The sequence below is a fragment of the Dromiciops gliroides genome, chromosome 1 (assembly GCF_019393635.1).
Source record: "Dromiciops gliroides isolate mDroGli1 chromosome 1, mDroGli1.pri, whole genome shotgun sequence".
NCBI lineage: Eukaryota > Metazoa > Chordata > Mammalia > Microbiotheria > Microbiotheriidae > Dromiciops > Dromiciops gliroides.
In genome coordinates, this window is record NC_057861.1 from 181631065 (window position 1) to 181653565 (window position 22501).

The following is a 22501-nucleotide window of genomic DNA, read 5'->3' on the forward strand; positions in this document are numbered from 1 at the left end:
GCTTTTGGAACAAAAACTCATTATTTGACAAAAATTGCTGGGAAAACTGGAAAACAGTATGGCAAAAACTAGGTATAGACCAAAATCTCACACCATATACCAAAATAAGGTCAAAATGGGTACATGATTTACACATAAGGGATAATATCATAAGCAAATTAAGAGAGTATGGAATTGTTTATCTGTCAGATTTATGGACAGAGGAAGAATTTAGGACCAAAGGAGATATAGAGAGTAAAACAAATATAAAAGAGATAATTTTGATTATATAAAATTAAAAAGGTTTTGCACAAACAAAACTAATGTAACCAAAATTATAAGGGAAGCAGAAAACTGGGAGAGAATTTTTGGAACAAATGTCTCTGATAAAGGCCTCATTTCTCAATAGAGAACTGAGTCAAATTTATAAAAATACAAGTCATTCTACAATTGATAAATGGTCAAAGGATTTGAACAAGTACTTTTCAAAGAAATCAAAACTATCTATAGTCATATGAAAAAATTCTCTAGATCAAGATTGATCGGAGAAATGCAAATAAAAACAACTTTGAGGTATCACCTCACATGTATCAGAGTGGCAAATATAACAAAAATGGAAAATATTGGATGTTGGAGGGGAAGTGAGAAATCTGGGATGCTAATCCACTGATTTTTGTTTTTTTGGTTTTTGTGGTTGGTGGCTTTTTTTTTTTTTTGCTAATCCACTGTTGATGGAGTTGTGAAAAGATCCAACCCTTCTGGAGGACAATTTGGAACTATGTCCAAAGGGCCATAGAACTGTGCATACCCTTTGATCCAGCAATACCACTGGTTTATATCACAAAGACATTCCCCAGAAGAGCAAAAAACTTATTTGTTATTTTTTGGGGGGGGGGCAATTAGGGTTAAATGACTTACCTAGGGTCACACAGCTGGTGTCAAGTGTTTGAGGCTGGATTTGAACTCAGGTCTTCCTGAATCCAGGGCCTGTGCTTTATCCACTGCACTGCCTAGCTGCCCCCGAAAGATCTATTTGTAAAAAAAATTTATAGCAGCTCTTCTTGTGGTGGCTAAGAATTGGAAATCAAAGGAATGCCCATCAATTGAGGAATGGCTAAACAGGCTGTGGTATATGATGGTGATGGAATATTATTCTGCTATAAGAAATGACAAGCAGAATGATTTCAGAAAGGCCTGGAAAGACTTGTATGAACTGATATATAGTGAAGTGAACAGAACCAGGAGAATGTTGTGCACAGTGACAGCAATGTTGTTTGATGAAGAATTGTGAATGACTTAACTATTCTAAACAATACAATGATCCAAGATCATCCCAAAGGACTATTGATGAAACATACTCTCCACCTCCAAAGAAAGATGTAACACAGACTGAAAGCATGGTATTTTTCACTTTCTTTCTTTTTAAAAAATTTAATTCAACTTTTTTATATAAAATGACTAATATGATAATGTTTTACATAATTGTACATGTATAACCTATATCTGATTGCTTAACACCTCAGGAAGGGAGAAAGGGAAGAAGGAATGGAGGGATAAAAATTGGAACCCAAAACTGTAAATAAAAAATGTTTATTACTCAAAAAAACACAAAAAACCTTGTCTTGGCAGATAGACTAAACTAGGTTGAAGGTAACTGACAGGCCTCTAACCTGTTGGTGAATTAGGCAATTTCTACCCTAAGCATGTGTAGGCTTCCCCAAGGCGGAATGGGCAGATAGAACAATGTTTTCATTTCTTTCAAATCAGTTAAAGCTAGGTTTCATTTAATATCATTCATCATATTAATTCAGTAACATACATTAATATTCATTTTTTCCAGGGTTTCTCAGTCACTTTCTTTATGTCACTCTTGCAGGATTTTAGATATAATATAAAGCATCAGTAATGAGGCTAACCAGCAGGCTTCAAGCCTGTCATAAGTTAGAGGATATGAAGCCCCAAGCATGTGAAGACTTCCCCTGGTAGAATGGGAGGATGAGAACCTTGTTCCAACTGACAGGAAGGTAGCTGAAGCAGGCGCTATGGAATACTTAGAGTCTGGTCAGACATCAAAGATGCCAACTGGTAGATAGGAGAGAAAACAGGAAATCATCAGGCATTTGAAAAGCATATATTTTTTTCCCCATTGATTCCCATGATATTTTTTAACTTTTGTTTTTCTAGATGAATTTTATTATTTTTTTAAGCTCTATAAAATATTTTTTGATAGTTTGATTGGTATAGCACTAAATAAATTAATTAATTTAGGTAGAATTGTCATTTTTATTATGTTGACTAGGTCTTATTTATATAATAATTATATTTAAACAAATTTGTCATATATGTTATTTATATAAATTTATATGAATACATTATTTATAAAAGTTATTTAAAGATTTTAAATACTAAGTTATATGTATTAGAATATATCTAGGTATATCTAAATGTAATAATGTAGACAATTTATATTATATGTCACATATGTGTATATGTATATATGATATCTATGTTTGATATATGTATAAAATATAATTATATATCACAAATTAAAAGAAAATTTTTTTTAAAAAGAAAAACATGTATTTGACTTCTGTAAGGAGGTCAGAGAGAGGAGACAAGGGGGAATGAAGGTAGATAAAGAAGAGACAAGAATGAAGAGAATCACTAAAGAAAGGGTAGAGAAGAAAATGAGGAAAAGACTAAGAGAATAGGGAGACAGAAAGTGAAAAGGAACAACAGAGCAGAGAGTACAATGACTTGGAGTAAAAAAGAAAAGAAGAGGGGAAGGAGAACAAGCAGATGGAGAAGACCAGAGGGAGAGGCAAAGGTAAGAACAGAAGAAAAAAGACATGAGAAAAAAAGGAAAAAGAAGAATCAAGATGAGACAAAAAATAAGGATCTTTCCATAGGAAGAGCTCTGAGAAAAGGTTACTCAGCCCTTTCGATTTTCCCTTGCAGCTTTCTTTTTTTTCTTCTTTTTCTTTTTTTTTGGCCGGGCAATGAGGTTTAAGTGACTTGCCCAGGGTCACACAGCTAGTAAGTGTCAAGTGTCTGAGGCTGGATTTGAACTCAGGTACTCCTGAATCCAGGGCCGGTGCTTTATCCACTGCGCCACCTAGCTGCCCCCTCTTTGCAACTTTCTTGAGAGTAAGAGGAGATAGAATTGGCACTACCAGGAAATTATCTATCATGGCTCTAGCCTCTGACTATTCACAATAGTTTCCCCTCCAACAGGCTGCTATATAAGACCCAAAGTTTAACTTAGCCATAACTCCTTTCTTGTGGTCTTTTGTTCCTGTGGGAAGCTGTGGCCCATTCCCTCTTTAAAGCTGAAGAGACTTTGAGAGATTATCAGGTCTAGCCACATCTCTAAACAAGAAAAATATTATTATCTCCATTTTGCAGATGAGGTAACTGAGTCACAGAGAGATTAAGTCACTTGCTTAAGGTTACATAGATGAGAAATCAGTACTGGAAGAAGAGAATTATTACCATGATCGGAATTGAGCTGGAGTCTGGACTTATTGATCTGCTGAAACTCATAGATATTTAATACATATACCAGAGAGGAACAAAGCTTAATTTACAAAAATAAGAGCCATTTCGCAGTTGATAAATGTTCAAAGGATATGAACAGGCAGTTTTCAGATGAAGAAACCAAAGCTGTCTATATTCACAGGAAAAAGTGCCCTAAATAATCACTGATTAAAGAAATGCACATTAAAACAACTCTGAGATACCACCTCACACCTATCAGATTAGCTAACATGACAGAAAAAATAAATGACAGATGCTGGAGGGGATGTAGAAAAATTGAGACATTAATGTACTGTTGGTGAAGTTGTGAACTGAGCCAATTGGAGAACAATTTGGAATTATGCCCAAAGGGCTATAACACTGTGTATACCCTTTGATCCAGTAATACCACTACTAGGTCTATATCCCAAAGAGATTTTTTTTTTAAATTAACATCTTTATTTAAAGTTTTGCATTTCAAATTCTATTCTTTCCTCATTCCCTTCCTCCCTTCCTCCCTCCCTGAGGGAGTAAACAATAAGATATATAGGATATATGTGTATATTTATGTAAAACATTTCAGTATTAGTCATTTTGTATGACTTGAATAAAAGAAAAAATAAAGTAAAAAATAGCATGCTTCAATCTGTGTTCAATCAGTATCATCTCTTTCTTTGGAGGCAGATAGTATGCTTCATCATCAGTCTTTTGGGATTGTCTTGGATCATTGTATTGCTGAAAATGGCTAAGTCATTCACAGTTGTTCATTAAACAATATTGCTGTTACTGTGTACAACATTCTCCTGGTTCTTCTCACTTCACTATACATCAGTTCATACAAGTCTTTCCAGGCCTTTCTGAAATCATCTTGCTTGTCATTTCTTACAACACAATAATATTCCATCACCATCATATACCACAGCTTGTTTAGCCATTCCTCAATTGATGGGCATTCCTTTGATTTACAATTCTTAGCCACCACAAAAAGAGCTGCTATAAATATTTTTGTACAAATAGGTCCCTTTCTCTTTTTTGGGATGTCTTTGGGATATAAACCTAGCAGTGGTATTGCTAGATCAAAGGGTATGCACAGTTTTATAGCACTTTGGGCATAGTTCCAAATTGCCCTCCAGAATGATTGGATCAGTTCACAACTCTACCAACAGAGGATTAATGTCCCAGTTTTCCCACATCCCCTCCAACATCCAACATTTTCCTTTTTTTTGTTATATATATTAGCCACTTTCATGGGTGTGAGGTGATACCTCAGAGTTGTTTTTATTTGCATTTATCTGATCAATAGTGATTTAGAGCATTTTTTTATATGACTATGGTTAGCTTTGATTTCTTTGTCTGAAAACTGTTCATATCCTTTGACCATTTCTCAGTTGGGGAATGTGACGGGTAAAACTAAATGTGTGTGGTCACTTTACCTGTCCCCCCTGTGGGGAAAGCTAACTAGGACAACAGTTTAACAGTTTAGGTATTGTAAGGGTCTAAAAATATAGCTATGATGTCTAAATTCTAATGAGTGGTTTCTTTAAATTAGAAACTTTAGCACCAGTCTTTGGGCATTAAGCATTTATTAAAGCATACTAGGTATTAGAAAAAAAGAACTTTTTTTAAAGCTTAGCAAAAATAATACTTCTAGAATTAATTTCCACTTGCCATCACAAACAATTTACTAAGGAAATACTTTATAGAATTTGATCAAATAATCAGTTGGAAAAACAAACAATTTAGAATATGGGAGAACAATACTTCCAGAATTAATATTGTATCATGAAATCAAAATCATCTTACATTGGTTCAAAAATAGAGAGATAGATGAATAGAACAAAATACACATGGAAGAATAAGAGACAATGAAATTCAATAGTCTACATGTGCTGATACTGGTTTTACATGTGAGCAATGGATCCAAGAGTCCTTCTCTCCAATTTTGATGGCAGTCGGAGTTGTTAGCAGTACCTGGAAAGGACCTTCCCAAGCTGGCTGGGTCCCACTAGTCCGCTGAAAATTTTTGATATATACACTGTCTCTGGTCTCAAATCATGCAAGGAGAAGTCCAAGGGACCAGCCTGTACTGCTGTTCCTACCTTGTGGAGTTCACGTAGTCTGTCTTGTAATTCCTGTATATAGGAAGCAACAGAGGTATCTCCCCTCACTAATGATGCATATACTGGGGGAAAAGGTTTTGCTTGGATAGGAGGATAGCCAAAAAAGCATCTCAAAAGGTGATATATGTAGTTCTCCTCTTGGCCTGCTGCACAGATAGAACAGTGCTAAGGGTAGAACATCAGGCCACTTCGAATGAGTTTCAGTGCACAATTTTGCTGGTCATGCTCTTAAGCTCTTTATTCATACATTCCACCTGGCCTGAGCTTTGTGAGTGGCAGGGTATATGGAACTTTGGAGTTACTCCCAGGAAAGAGTAAATTTGGGATAGAACAGAATCTGTAAAATGTGTGCCTTTGTCAGAATCAATGAAGGCCGGTGGACCAAAGGTAAGAACAAGCTTTTTAAGGAGAATTTTTGCAACAAAGGCAGCAGTGGATTGGGGGCTGGGAAATGCCTCCATCCAACAAGTGAGTTGATCAATTATAACGAGACAAAACTTGTAACATCTGGCCTTAGGCATTGTGATATAATCAATTTGTAAATGCTCAGAAGGTGTATATACTAAAGGATGCCCTCCATAACCTTTAGTCCAGAAGGCATGTTGATTATAAGTCTGACAGGCAGGGCAAGAGGCACAAACCCTAGAGGCTCACTCAGCCGGGGGCCCCCTGATAATAACATTCTCACAGGAATGACTTGCATTCTTATAAATTTGACTCAGTTTTCTATATATTTGAGAAATGAAACCTTTATATGGTTTCTTACAAACTTGTTAGAAAATTTTCCTCCAGTTTTTTGCTTTCCTTATAATCTTGGTTGCATTGATTTTGTTTGTATAAAAGCTTTTAAAATTGTATATAAATTATAATGATCTATTTTACATTTTGTAATGCTCTCTTTATATTCTTTAGTTCTAAATTCTTCCCCTGTCCATAAATATGACAGATAAACTATTCCATGCTCTCTTAATTTGCTTATGGTATTACCTTTTCTGTGTTAATCATGAACCCATTTTGACCTTATTTTGATATATGGTATGAGATGTTGGTCTATACCTAGTTTCTGCCATACTGTTTTCCAGTTTTCCTAGCAGTTTTTGTCAAATAATGAGTTTTTGTTCCAAAAGCTTGGATCTTTGGGTTTATCATATACTAGATTACCAATTTACTGTAGTGCAATTTGTTCCTATTCTGGCTCCAAGTTTTTTTTTTTTTTTTCAGGGCAGTGAGGGCTAAGTGAATTGCCCAGGGTCACACAGCTAGTAAGTGTCAAGTGTTTGAGGCCAGATCTCAACTCAGGTCCTCCTGAATCCAGGGCCAGTGCTTTATCCACTCTGCCACCTAGCTGCCCCTGTACCTATTCTATTCCACTGATCCACTGTATTTCTTAGCCAGTACTAGGTTGTTTTGATAATTGCCACTTTATAATACAATTTGAGATCTGGTAAGGCTAGACTACCTTCTTTCATTTTTTTTTCATTGATTCCCTTGATATCCTTGAGCTTTTGTTCTTCTAGATGAATTTTTTCTATATCTATAAAATAATTTTTGATAGTTTGATTGGGATGGCACTAAATAAACAGATTATTTTAGGTAGGATTATTATTTTATTAGATTTTTTTAAAGGAAAAAGACCTATTTGTAGATAAATATTTTTAGCAGCTCTTTTTGCGATGGCTAAGAATTGGAAATGGAGGGGATGGACATCAATTAGGGAATGCCTAAATAAGTTGTGGTATAGGATTGTGATGGAATACTATTGTACTTTAAGAAACCACAAGCAGGATGGTTTCAGAAAAACCTGTGAATACTTAAATGAACTGATACAAAGTGAAGTAAGCAGAGCCAGGTGATCATTGTACACAGTAAAAGCAATATTATAAGGATGATCAAGTGTGAAAGACTTAACTACTCTGATCAAGACAAAGATCCAAGACAGTTCCAAAGTACGCATGATAAAAAAGGCTATCTACCTTCAGAGAGAGAACTGATGAACTCTGAATGCAGACTGAAGCATACTTTTTTAAACTTTATTTTTATTGTTTTATTTTGTTTGTGTTTTCCTTTACAAGGCTAATATGGAAATATGTTTTTCATGACCTCACATGTATAATGAAAATCAAATTACTTAATTCCTCAAGGAGGAGGAAGGGTGAGAAAGAAGGGAGAGAATTTGGAACTGAAATTTTAAAAAATTATTGTTAAAAATTTTTTTCATATAATTGGGAAATATTTAACAATATAAATAAAAATATATTTTTTAAAAAGATAGACCTGAGTGGTATGCTGTACCAGTTGGGAAACAGTGTTCTAACTAATTGTGCTGGCCACAGAACATTCCCAACCATCCATCTTGTACTCCCTGAAGTAAAGTCATAGAAATAAAAATTTTAAAGTAAACACAAGTGATTATTGTTGTTGTTCATCCTTTGTTCTCAAAGAGGACCAATGACATCACAAGGATCATGCCTTGACTTGCTCAGGAAGTAGATATGAGTGGGGCAGAACTGTACAAAGTCATCAGCCTCTCTCTCCTCAGAATCATCAAAGTCCAGTGACAAGACAAAGGTCAAGTTGACTGCCCATGGCCCAGGATAAACAGAAAATATGCTTTGAAGAGTCAAAGGGCTTAAAAGGCAATGGCTATTTTATCTCATTAAAGTGGCCATTTATCTTTCTGGTAAAATACCTTCTAGCATCTAATCCTTTTCCTATGTGATTCTTGTCAGTGACATTTGGAAAATCCTCCAAAGGGGACATGCTCAAAGCAATAGAGGTTTTCCTATGCTTCTTATAATATTTCATGAAGACCATCATGAGGTTGTTCATCCTTTAGTCCCTCAACCTCTCAATTCTCTGCCAGGCCATCACCCTTGCACTAGCTATACTCTCCTCCTTTTCCCATCTCAAACTTTCCTTGGTAGTTCATTTCTTTTTTTGTTTCTTTTTTTTTTTTGTGGGGCAATGAGGGTTAAGTGGCTTGCCCAGGGTCACACAGCTGGAACGTGTCAAGTGTCTGAGGTCAGATTTGAACTCAGGTCCTCCTAACTCCAGGGCCAGTGCTCTATCCACTGTACAACCTAGCTACACTGTGTTCTTCTCTTAGGTCCCCAGCCTGTTTGTTACTGATCTAGCCCGGGGTCAAGCCTCAGCACTGGATCATTCTCACCACCTTTTTGCTCTTAAACAGGTGCTGCTGAATAAAGGTAGAGAAAATCATAAAGCCCTGCTGACTGGATTCAATATAAATCGATTTAACATTACCTCAAATGGGGCCCTAACTACTGCTATGCAATTCTTTTGCACCTCCCAGACTAACTCACTTCCACTCATGACAGTAGTTCTTCCAAACCCTTTCATCATCCCTCAAACCTCTCATAGTTCCTCCAACTCCCACTCTCTCAACTAAGAACCTTGCCTCACATTTAACTGAAAAAAAAATTGAGAGCATTTTCCAAGAGCCCCTTCTCCCCTCATTTCACATCACTCTGATGTCTTCTGTCATCTATCCTCTATCTTCCTTCATCTCCTTCACCCCTGCTTCACCTGAAAAGATGGCCTTTTTCCTTGCTAAGGCCTACATACACAAGAGATCCCATTCCATCTTATCTTATCCAGCACACTGTCCCCTTTGTTATCCCCACTCCTTCAATTAGATTCAAATTTTCCTTGTCTACCAGCTACTTCCCTGCTGACTACAAACATGCCCATGTTTCCTCTGATCTAAAAAAAAACAACCCAAATTCATCCATCCATCCATCCATCCATCCATCCATCCATCCATCCATCCATCCATCCATCCATCCATCCATCCATCCATCCATCCATCCATCCATCCCTATCAGCTATTGTCTCATATCTATCCTCATTTGTGGATAAACTTCTGGTGGCGGAGTGCCTCTACTTCTCATTCTCTTCTACAGTTTAGCTTCTGACATCATGATTCAACTAAAACTGCTCTCTCCAAGGTTACTAATGGACTTTAATTGCCTTTCATTGCTTTACATCTCAATGTCCTTGTCTCATTCCTCATCCTTCTTGACCTCCCTGCAGCCTTTGACACTGTCAATCACCCTTTTTCCCCTGACAGCTCTGTTCTTCTATGTTTTCATGACACTACTCTTTCCTGGAAATTAAGTGGTACAATGGATAGAGAGCTAGGCCTAGAGTCAGGCACAACTGAGTTGATTTCAATTTTAACCACATGTGATCTAATTCTTTAAATGGTTATTTCTTGTCTTTTTAACTTTTGTGACCTTCCCAATATGAAAAGGTTCCTTACCAAAATCTACCCCTCCTGGGAACATGCTGAATGTGTAATGTTTGATCCATATCAGCAGGTGTGGCCCAAAGCAAAACTTCGAAGTGGAAAGAGCTTGTTTCTAAAGCTTTCCCAGCTTTTTTTGTTTTGTTTTGATTAGACTATTTAATTTGCATTTCTTTAATCAATAATCCCACCTTTTTCTTAACATCTCTTCCCAGTTAGTACTTTCACTAGGTCCTGAGATGCCTGCCCAGAAATTCCCTATGGCACTTCTCCCTGTAGGATCTAAGTGTAGCATGTGCAATTAGAAGAACCTGAAAGTCGAGTGGAGGACTTATCCAACTGGTCAGGGTCCTCTTGATTAGGTTTGGCTTGATTTTGGGGGGGCATTAGTTTATCTTATGGACATATCTTTCTTCTCTCCCCAAATCAAAATGTAACTGGACTATAGCCTAGTTCAACAAAGTCATGCTCTGAGCCAGTTCTCAGGTAAGAAATCTATCTCTGAAGCCAATTCATTAAAATGTTGATTACTGAATAGTGCTTATTATTAGAAATTTTATATCATATATTTTCTCCCTATTTCTGCACTTTAAACCCCCTCAATATCATCCTCTATATTATCCTCCTTTTTCTCTATTCTCAGAGGAAGAGATAGTACTTCTTGCCAACACCAACCCCTTCTTTGTTCCCTTGATCTCATCTTTTATCTCCTCTTGGTGTTTGCTTCTCTTCATGTAACTGAACATGAAAGCAACTGAGCTTTCAGTTGTGTCCGACTCTTTGTGACCCCATTTGGGCTTTTCTTGGCAAAGATATTGGTTTGCCATTTCCTTCTTCAGCTCACTTCACAGATGAGGAAACTGAGGCAGACAGGGTTAAATGACTTGCCCAGGGTCACACAGCTGATAAGCGTCTGAGGCCACATTTGAATTTAGTCCTCCTGTTTCCAAGCCCAGTGCTCTATTCACAGCCAATACTTTAAAAGTTTCTAAAACAGCTGCTCTTCAAGTCACACCTATACTCTCACCTTCTACAAGAAAACTTTTTCTTATCTCCCTTTAATGCTAGTGCTTTCCTCTGTGATCATCTCCAGTTTATTCTGTCTCTATCTTGTTTGTATACAGTTATTTTCATGTTGTCTCCCCTATTAGACTGTGAGCTCCTTGAGGGCCTACCTCAAGGCTTAAGGCTCAAAGGCTGTTGTTTTTGCCTTTCTTTTTCTAACTCCAGAACTTAGCACATGGTTTTGGTACATAATGGGGTTTAATAAATGCTTGTTGACTTCATGATTTTTTTACAAAAAAGCACTTTGAAATTTTAAAAAATCTATGTGAATGATTTGTTACTGATATATGGTAGTACTGGCATTATAATATACATTTTATAGGTGAGGAAAATGGATTAGAGTAGTTAGGTGAATCCAAGGACAAAGGCTAGTTAGTGGCGAAGCCAAGATACTAGCCTGCCTTTTGACTCTTTCTTACTTTAATAGTATTTCAGAAGAGATGGCCTAATGAATAGTATATCGGGCTCAAATCCTGCCTGGGATACTTACTCTTTGAGTAACTCTGGGCAGTTTATTTGACCTATCTGTGCCTCAGTTTTTTCATCTATTAAAGATGGGGTTGGACTTAATGGTCTCTTAATATCCCTTCCAGTTCTAAATCTGTGATCCTATGTATGGAATTTGCCATTTTACCAGGGGACAGGCCTGAACTCAAAAAATGAATGTTTAAGGAATTTCTAGCTCTATGATGGTAAGCCTGATGGGGTGGTATTTTTGGATAGGGGAATTAACACATGCACTAGACTCTCAACAAGTAGGGCTGGCCTTGCATATTAGTGATTCTTTCCCTATCCCCTTCTGAATTTTCTCATCTTTCCCACTATTTTTAGTCTGTTCCCTTCATTTCCAGTTCATCATCAGAACTATAGAACTCTCTCCCCTCTTTTTCCCTATTTCTTTCTCTCCAAATTGGAAAACACTAAAAAGAGCACAGTAGATATTTCTGTGTTAATAATCAAGACCAGCTCATAAGTAATATTTTTGCATTAAAATAATTATTTCTGCACACTGACAGGTGGTAGCAAAACACCTTACAGGGAAAGAAACCTTATGTGGCTAATGGTATCTTCTCTGAAGCTAACCTGAAGACAGATAACTTTGAGATAAGGGCAGGATCGATGTCTTACTCATTTTTGTAGCCTCAGTGACTTGTGGTTCAAAAAATATTTTGAATGAAGATATGGGTCTGTTTAAACTCATTTTTGATTAAACTTTGTTTAAACGTCATTTCTGAAGATCTTTTCAGAAAAAAATGCACTGGTTCCCCCCTCCCAATTTCCATAATAAATACTAAATACCTTAAGTCCCCCAATCAATCAATCAATCAATCTTTATTAAGAGACTTATATATGCCAGAAAGATAGGAAGAGGGATTATGGTAGTTGGATTTTAAAGCCACCCCCACCCCCCATTATAGCCTGGACTAATTGATTAATTGGGATAACCAGTGTCTTAACTTGCCCAGGCTCAAAAGAGTTAACAAAGGTATGCATACCCTTCATACCTTCCTAAATCATGTATGAGGCTATCTCTACGTGTGCTAAAGGCTGGGGGGTGGGGGTGGGGTGGGGGTGGGGACAGAGGGGAAAAGAGAGGGGCTGACGCCTTTAGAGAGAAACAGCAGAGGGAGAGCTGCTACCGCGTTTGCCATTCCCACTGGGAGGAGAGAGGAGACTGGGAGGGAACTGGTGGGAGAGCAAGCACAGCAGAAGAGTAATGAGAAGGGAGGGAGACAGTGAAGAGGGGAGGAAGAAGAGAGGGGCAGGGGCCAGAAGGAGTAGCGGGGGCCGGGGGCACAGCAAAAAATGCTTTTCTTGTTAATCCCTGGAGCGGTGGCGGCTTGAACTTGACCGTGCGGTTCGGGGCGGGGGCAGGCGCTCTTTGCCTGGGATCCCACTCATCTGCAGGAAAGAAGGTAAGGAGTGAGTTACCTACCCTTTCTTATTGCCCACGCTTTCCTGGAACCCCACGGTCACGGTCCCCCCCCCCCGGGCTAAACCTCCCTCTTTCTGGCTCTCTCCAGCCCCACCAAGGGGGAACCGCCAAGCCGGCAGGCAGCCCGCACGCCAGCGCTCCGCAACGGAGCCCGGCACCGCTTCGCGTAGCCCACTCGCGGGGCAGCCGAGCATGTGCGTGCGTGCGCGGAGGCTCCCTTGCCGTCACCGCCTGCGCTGGGACGAGCAGAAGCTCCCCTTCTGCCGGGATCAACGCCTCTGCTTTGCCAACCGCTGAAGCTCCATCCACAGCACCTTCTCTCCGGTCCCCAACGCGCCCCCGCCTCCTCTCCGCCTGGGGAGGAGGTCCCGGGAGATAGAGTCCCAAGGGACGGAAGCAAAAGAACGAGCACATAAGCAAACCCCTTCAGTGTGGCAATAATTAATTGGATCTGCAATAAATCTCCAACAGTAATGTCGTCCTCGCCCCCCCCCCCCGCCCTCAACCCTCACCCCAGTCAACTTGTGTGAGCAATCAATCTGTTGTACTTGAGCCAAGACACCGTATTCCTGTCTCCGAGTCTGAGGTTGCAGAATTGGGGGTGCTTCACTTTTCCTCCGTGGCGTCCCGGAATTCACCCCCAATCCCTTCTCGCCTTCTGCCCCGACGGGACCTCCTTACTTTCTTCCTCTGTAAAATAATTGGGGACGATCCAAGTAGAGAGCGTACGATTTGAGCGTTGTAAAGCGCTACGCAAGGAAAAGGTTTTTTGCTTTTTAATCATGAAATACCGTGCTAGTGTATTGCGTATACCTGTTGAGTATGAGCGATCACACAAGTGCTGGAGAGCAGAGGAGAATCCAGAAGGAGGTGTAGGAGAAGAAAGCTAAGAGTAAACATGCGCCTGTAAGGGGGGGATAGATAACAGGAGGAAAAGTCCAGTGAAGGGAGGTGTGGAGGGGCAAGGTCACATTTCAGGTTAGGGAAGACTGTCAAGATTAGGAAGAAAGGAGGGAAATCCCCCTGGCTGTTTTGCCGGACAAGGATTTTTGTATGTTTGTTTTCATAAGTAAATAAAAACAAATGCAGCTAAGACCTTTTAAAAGTCACTTGAACGATAGAGAGAATTCTTTTAGAAGGACATTCATTGCATTGCACGAACTATTGATATTGAGACGTGGATTCACACAGCTCTATTAGGCACTTGACTGACCTGCAGCAAGCGCACGCACTTTAAAATGTTTAGATAGGTTTGGCAATAATTGAGCGTGCAATGTACTTTGCTAGATATTGGAGTTACAAAGACACAAATAAAAAGTCCCTTCTTCTTACGTTCTATTGAATTGGGGTCGGGAGAAAAGGAATTCATCGTGTATCCTGCCATAGTAAAGGTAATAATCCGAGGAGATAGAGAACGCTAATAGTCTGGGGGAGCGGGGTGGGGTTGGAGGTTGGGGGTTGGGGGGGAGGGAGCAGAAATCAGGGCTAATAACCTAAGGAGATCTAATTATGCATGGAAAGGGGAAGAATGATCATATTCATTAATTAGGATCTTGTTAATACTGGTATTATTGTGTAATGACCATCACTGGATACAAGAAGGCACTGTATCAGTTAAGTCCAGCTGCCGTCCTCGCTCAGGCTCTCAGGACAGCAAGTTGCCAATCACGCCTTAGGCCCACCTTCTGCATGAGTGATGCCTAGTTCTGTCCTCTAGCGAGGGGGGGGTGTATGTGTCTCCACCAATCAAATCATTTGGCTTCACTCTTCGCTTCCCCTTAGCCACGCCTTTTCCTTTATGCCCCTTAAATGTGCTTGGTACAATCACCTCTGTCAATGTCATTGGTATAGAAAAAGCATTTAATTAAAATGTTAAAAATAAACATATGCATTTAATATAAAAACAATAGCCACAAATGTCACATCCCACCCTCTCCCCAACTCCCCAGGAGGAAAAATAAAGGCTGTTCGAGTTGGTGTCCATGTCCCCACTTTCTATGCCAAGGTCTGAGTCACAGGACCTAGGAAGCGTATCTAATCACAAATGTCCCGGCTCTCAGCACAAGGAGAGAGAAGTCTCAGTCACTCACACACTGAAAACTTCATATCCCTAGGGCCTAGCACAGCAATGGAATTGCCACTAGTATGTATGCTTGCATTTCTTCATCTTAAGGTTTAAAAATAGTAAGTTAATTTTTTTACACACTAATACTTGTTGAGTATGGTCTTTGAGAATCAACATAGCGCTATAGATAGATGCTAAACACAGACTAATACTAATAAAGTATTCATTTTCTAACTCTTCTCTGTTGCTAGCTCTTGTTGACATAGGACGTTGGGGATAATACTTCTGCCTAATGCATGGGGTTGAGGTGATGCTGAAATGAAATGGAAAAGGTACCTTGTAAACTATAAAATGCTGCACAAGTACATTATTATTGTTATGAAATCATAGAAATTTAGAGTTTAAGAGATTCATAGAACTCATCTAATCTACTCCCCTTCCCTGGATTTGAAGATGAAGAAATTGAGACATGGATAGTTTAAGTAGAATCATAGATTTTAGACTTGGGGAGAACTTTTAGGCAATGAAGTACAACCCTCTCATTTTGCAGATGAGGAAACTGAAATGCAGAAATGTCAAATGACTTGCCTAAGATCATACATCTAATAAAAATCTGAGAAAGGGATTTGATTCAGATCTTTCCGAATAGAGGCAGTTAGGTGATTGTTGTTTGTCCTTAATTCTCAAAGAGGATCATGACCATCAGAGTAATGTCATGACTTGCAGTGAATTGGGTTTAAATAGAGGGCTGTGCAAGGTCACCCACCTCACACTCTTCTCCAGGGCCATCTGGGTCCAGTGGCAAGATATACATCAGGACTACTGAAGATGGCCCTGGATATTTAAGGCAATTGGGGTTAAGTGACTTGCACAGGATCACACAGCCATTAAGTGTCTGAGGTGAGATTTGAACTCAGGTCCAGTACTCTATTTCCTGCACCACCTTGCTGCCCATTAGGTGGGGCAGTGGATAGAATTTTGAGCCTCGAGTTAGGAAGACCTGAGTTCAAATATCAACTTATGTACTTACTAGCTGCTGGGCAAGGCAGTGAATCTATCTTAGCCACAATTTCAACTGTAAAATGGGAGTTAATAATGGAATAATAGCATCTACTTCCCAGGATTGTTGTGAAGATTAAATGAGATAATATTTGCAAAACAGTACATGGCACATAGATACTTAAATAAATGCTTGTTTTCTTCCTTCCTGATTCTAAGTCCAGTTCACTATCCATTATTCTATGCTCTTTCTCAAATTGTCCAAGGTTATGTAGATAATAAGACAAACCTGGAGCTGCAACCAGTCTTGTTTATATTTGACCACACAATAATGCCTCTAATTTATACATGCATAAAATTAAAATCTATATACATGTATATATATTACTGTCTGGGATTTTAAGAGTCAATTGAAAATGTTTGTGAAGAGTTTTGAATTTCCTGGAAAAAAGTTTTATATAAATAATTTATGTACTAATTTTATTGTGGTTCTGGTTGAATTTTTCTTTGTAAAATTAACATTCCCTCAAAGAAATATGGTATAGACATACGTGCTTAAAATGACCAAATCCAGAAAACATGTTCAAACCAAAAAAACAAAACCAAAAAAGACCTTAACTTACTTCATTATGTGGAAATTATACTCTATTTCTACTCTACATAATTTATAAAATGGTTTGCTGACCCTTGGAAAATTTTGGCTTAGTGAATTGAATCAAGGACAAGGTTATAGTGTTATTTTATAGATGTTGTTGGTTCAGAAGACTATTACTCTTATTTTCCTAAGGCTTGTGTGTGGCCATTGGTATGTGTGTGCAAATTGAGTCTGGGACTTATATAATTATGTGTATAACTTGTAACACATGTTTTTAATAGGAATAAAACCCTATAATATTGTTATGTGTGATTTGAAGCAATAAGCATTAGGTTTTGATTATGTTTTTCAGTGGAAATTTTAATAAAACAAAACTAAATAACTTAAGGGAAATAGGGTCACAGAAATGTATTTTGAGCTAGAAGAACTTTTAACAAGAGATGTGAAAAGTAAAAAACAAACAAAACCTTAGCTCATATGTGTAATTCAAGAAGACCAGTCTTCTCTAAGAAAGGAAAATAATAGGTGCCAGTCTTGTAGCCACATATAGGCAATGATTAGACATTCCCACAGCTCTGCAGACCTTTAATTTGGACTTCAATGCAATGTTTTGTTGACACCATGCTCTTTCTGCCAGGCTTCCAAAGGAAATGTTGGCCTTCTTGATTTAGACCAGGGATTCTTTTTTTTTTTTTTTTTTTTGCAGGGCAATAGGGTTAAGTGACTTGCCTAGGGTCATACAGCTACTAAGTGTCAAGTGTCTGATTCCGAATTTGAACTCAGGTCCTCCTGAATCTAGGGCCAGTGCTTTATCCACTGCACCACCTAGCTGCCCCTTAGACCAGGGATTCTTAACCCAGAGTCTAAGAACTTTTTTAAAAAATTTATAAATGTACTTCAATAAAATTGGTTTCCTTGTAGTCCTATATATTTTATTTTATGCATTTAAAAATTTGATTCTGAGAAAGGATCCACAGGCTTCCCCAGACTGCCAAAGGAATCCATAAAAGACTTGAGCTTCTGATGGAGATACTTTTACTTTTCTTCTTAATTAGAACATCTTTGGATAGGTAGCCAGATTCAGCTGAATTGCCAAGAAATACTTCTAGCCACAGGTAGTATTTCCTTGCTGTGTTCCAGTATATAAATTGTCTTCTCTCTTTTCCTTTTTCCCAAATGATGTACTGATTCTCTAAGACTAGATAAATATAATAAAATCATGACAGTCTAGTGACTGTATCCCAAACTCTGGATATAGCTATTAACAGCTTTACTATTTCCAGGTTGTTGGTTTTTTTAATGGCAGTGAAATATAGTGATCAATAATGAATATCTAAGAAGGGCCTTTTTACAGTGCTTTATAATTTCTTTTCCATTATAGCTTTCCTCCAATGCTGCTGCTGCTGCTGCTGCTGCTGCTGCTGCTACTTCTTCTTCTTCTTCTTCTTCTTCTTCTTCTTCTTCTTCTTCTTCTTCTTCTTCTTCTTCTTCTTCTTCTTCTTCTTCTTCTTCTTCTTCTTCTTCTTCTTCTTCTTCTCCTTCTTCTCCTTCTTCTCCTTCTTCTCCTTCTTCTCCTTCTTCTCCTTCTTCTCCTTCTCCTCCTTCTCCTTCTTCTTCTCCTTCTCCTTCTCCTTCTCCTTCTCCTTCTCCTTCTCCTCCTTCTCCTTCTCCTCCTTCTTCTTCTCCTCCTCCTTTTTTTTTTTTTCCCCCGGCGCAATGAAGCTTAAGTGACTTGCCCAGGGTCACATAGCTGGTGAGTGTCAAATGTCTGAGGCCGGATTTTAACTAAAGTCCTACTGAATCCACCTAGCTGCCCCGCCCCCCCCCCCCACCGCCAATGCCTCATTTTCTTGTGGAAGTGACTCTGAATTCTTTAAGCTTATACCAGCAGAGCATTAATTCTGGTAGATCTTACCAAACTGGAAAGACTTTGAGGAATGAGCCCAGTGACAGATTCCTGTACATCTGTCATCTGAGAACCAGACTAGCAACATTTGGATATGCTAATCATTAGGTTGGCCACAGGTTGCACCACCAGTTCTGCCCAAGAGCACTCCACAAATCAAGCCTTTTGTAAGATGGATAGATGGATGGATTTGCCATTCATCATAACTCCTGAAGACCATTGGCTACATTAGAGACGTAAAATTCTATGTCATAGGTTGAGAGGGTCATAGGTCTAGAACTGGGAGGGACCCTAAATGTCAGCTAGTCTAACCTCCTCATTTTGTAGATGAGGAAACTGGGCACTAGAGAGGTTCAGTGACCTATCCAAGGTCACAAGGTCATATTAGAGGCAAGATTCACCATGATTTCACTTGAGGATGTCAGTACATTCACTGGCAAAATCATTGACACTTGAAGTATTTCTTCCAGAGGTAAGTATTTCTTACAGAGGCATTGGGTTTTCAGAAAAATATTTGTTGGTAAACTTTAGCTATAAACAAGAACAGTAGAAAGGTGTTAGCATCAATTAAGCAGAACTATGAAAAACGTGCACATTTTCTAGAAGACTGAAATGAATATGGGTTCAAATTCTAGCTCTGACACATTACCTGTGTAACCTTTGGGTAAGTCTCTTAATATTTCTGGGCATCTATTTCCACATCTGTAAATAAGGGAATTGGACTATTTATGTTCCTATATTTTGGTAGATTTGTGGTCTTATCAATGTACTTCTACCAATGGTACAGATTGTACCCCATCTGTGCCTTCTCATTCTGTGTAGTGCTTGTTTGGGTCCTCCCACATATCTTTCTTTCTTTTCTTTTCTTTTTTTTTTTTGATACACTCTTTTTTTTGCCAGGCATTGGGGGTTAAGTGACTTGCCTAGGGTCACACAACTAGTAAGTGTCAAGTGTCTGAGGCCGGATTTGAACTCAGGTACTCCTGAATCCAGGGCCGGTGCTTTATCCACTGTGCCACCTAGCTACCCACATATCTTTCAATAGGTGTTCTGATGGAATAGGGGACCATTCCCTAAATTTCTTGATATTTGCCTGGTTGCCAATGGAACCAGCAACTGTCCATTGGTTATCCTTCACTCTTGTTATGTGGCTAACTCCCCTCATTTTATAGTCATGTTATCCCACCATCAATGCTGTTTCTCCTGAACATTTCTTATTTGATAATATATTGCAGTCTATTTACACTTAGCATGTATCTCTTCATTGCTCAGTGGGTGATCTGAGATTGCAGTATTCCATAACTTATAGCTATACAGCATCATCTGAATAATAATGATTTTTTAAAAATTGGGCTTTATTTGAATGAGAAACTTGAGAGGTCATTAAAAGTTCTGTGTAATTTCCAAAATGCAATCAAGCCTATTCACTTCCTATTCAATTCTGAGGTCAGTTAATTGTTCATCCTCAGTTTCCATGCAAAATATATGTACTGATAAATCAACTCTGTGAACTCTCCATATAACTGCATATCATAGAGAAATATGCATTCTTTATCCACTTGGGTTTTTTGTGTAGAGATACTTAGGGTGAGGCAGCTAGGTGGCACAGTTGATAGTGTCAAGCCTGAAGTCTGGAGGACCTGAATTCATATCTGTCCTTAGATACTTAACTAGCTGTGTGACCCTGGGCAAGTCACTGAACCCTGTTTGCTTCAGTTTCTCATCTGTAAATTGAGCCGGAGAAGGATATGACAAACCACTCTAATATCCTTGCCAATAAAAGACCAAATGGAGTCATGAAGAGCCAGACACGACTGAATAACAAAGTTAGGGTGAACTCTGGAGTGATTGCACATCTCATTTAGGAGGCTTTTTAATGTATTGGAGCTGCATGCATATACTACAGTTATTTTCATGGCAATCTTCTTAAAAAGGCTTATCATGAACCCTGCATTACAAGTTGACTAAATATCACATGAAATTATATTTCTTGTTGCTATTGGGTATATGTTGGGAAATTGGCAAATTGGCTGTGGACAGGAATGCAGGATAAAAGGCACTATCCCTGTTCTGTCCCTCTGATTTTACTGAAGCTCTTTGGCTGACATCATTAGAGTAGAAAGAAGTTGAAAGGAATTTTCTAACTCTAAGTCAAACAAGGGACTGATGTCTCAGAATAGCAATTCAGCTAGGATCAAAGGAATTAAGACAGATTTAACCTAAGCTGGAGGCTTCTTTGGGCCGGCCAGCTGGCTTTGACTTTGAGGTTAAATGGCCAAAGAGCAGTTGATGCTATGTAGGAAAAGAACTGAAAACCCTTTCCTTCAATGAATAGAAAAAATGACATAGCAGCAGCAATTTAATAGAATAATAACTAATAACTAGCTAGCACTTATAGAGCACTTTTAGGTGTGCAAAACGCTTTACATCTGTTATCTCATTTGATCCTGTAAACAACTCTGTGAATTATGTACTGCTATTAGCACACCTGTTTTACAGATGAAAAAACCGAGGCTGAGAGTTTACATGACTTGCCTAGGGCCACACAGCTTTTGTCTGGATGAAGCAGGTTTCAAATACAGGTTTTCCAGACTCTAGGTCTTGACACTCTACCTACTGTTGCACCTGCTTAATTAACAACAGAAGACCAGCAAGGGACAGCAGAGGACTACCAGAATGCAGTTCAGCTGTGGAGGACAAGAAGATGGTAACAGAGCATGAAGGATTTGGCCACGCAGCAGGGAGAAATAGCCCAGCAATGGAATACAGAGACACTCAGCTTTGACAACATCATTGGACCATCAGGATAACATTAATAGCTTAGCTGGGAGAGAAGATAACAGCAGCATTGGAGACAAAGGAGCACTCCAGTAGAGACACCACCAGAAGATTAGAGATTACTCTGGCTATCTATGTCCTCATGCAGGTGCCTTCTCTCCCATGTGTCATCCTAGTCTCTTCTGTTACTTCTCCCACCACAGTGTAGTGATCTATGTGAGAATATAAGGGCACTGAGAAATTTCCCTGCCACTTATTTTGCTATATTGTTTAATTAAATGACTCTTGTTTTGAAATAATGTAGCTTTGGGTTGATTGGGTAAAAGGAAAACCAGTGGTAGCTTTTGAGCATTGTTTTTTTTTTTTTTGAGTGAATGCTCAAGTGAAGTATGCTTTGAATCTGAGGTAGGTTTCTTGGGATGTATGATTAAGAAAGCCCTAAGCTTCATGCATGATAAAACCACTCCACCAACTCTTTTGTTTGCTTCCCCAGGAGAACCAATGAGCCAATTTCCATTTTTGTCTTCTGGTTTCATTCATAATGATAATGTCAAGATTGATATGATGAAGTTCTAATGAACTTTTTAGTAGGATGTCCACTTATTGGTCACTAGATAAGGACCTCACATTTATAGTAGTAGCAATAACAACATCAATTTTCATAAACATTAAAAAACTGAATAATACCCAGAATTCTCTTTTTCCTTTTCTACCACTGTAGAAATGAAAGTGGGTCACCCAGAACTGAAAATCATTTTGTTTCTATGACCAAAGATTTCATCACCAAATGGCCAGCCTACTGTGATGAGGCTTTCTATACTTAGCTAGACTGGTCCTTGATGATAGACAGGGTTTGTGGCTTGGATTGAAGTTCAAACCTTTCTTAGCATTTTAGACCTTGGCACAGCTCTTCACCTTGATACCATAAAATTGGTCTTTGTGTAGACATGGACACATATGAGAAGGTTTAAATGGCAATGATTCCACCTCTGATGAGGAAGATGCACAAAAAGAGTCTGTCTGCATTTTCTGGAGGGAACAGATGCACCAAGTGAAATCATTGATCTTTGGAGTATTGAAGAATTTACCGTTTATAAATTCTTTTTGCAAGAGTCAGTGTGTTGGGGGCAGCTCATAAAGTACCAGTCCTGGAATCAGGAGGATTTGAGTTCAAATCCAACCTCAGACACTTGACACTTATTAGCTGTGTCACCCTGGGCAAGTTACTTAACCCTCATTGCCCCCCCCTCTCCAAAAAAGAGTTAATGTATTATA

The 22501-nt window shown here is 38.8% G+C and overlaps 1 protein-coding gene across 3 annotated transcripts in view; it reads left to right on the forward strand.

The window, feature by feature from the left end:
• Nucleotides 1-12599: 12599 nt before the first annotated feature.
• Nucleotides 12600-22501, forward strand: part of RNF144B (ring finger protein 144B) — a 248684-nt gene continuing 238782 nt past the window's right edge. Inside the window, exon 1 of one of the 3 annotated variants that reach the window (XM_043979519.1) lies at nt 12600-12863. The gene's annotated coding sequence lies outside the window, so the exon portion shown is untranslated. Of the gene's footprint in view, nt 12864-14945; nt 15027-22501 lie in introns of those variants that run through there. The other 2 variants (XM_043979521.1, XM_043979520.1) reach the window with 2 other exon arrangements.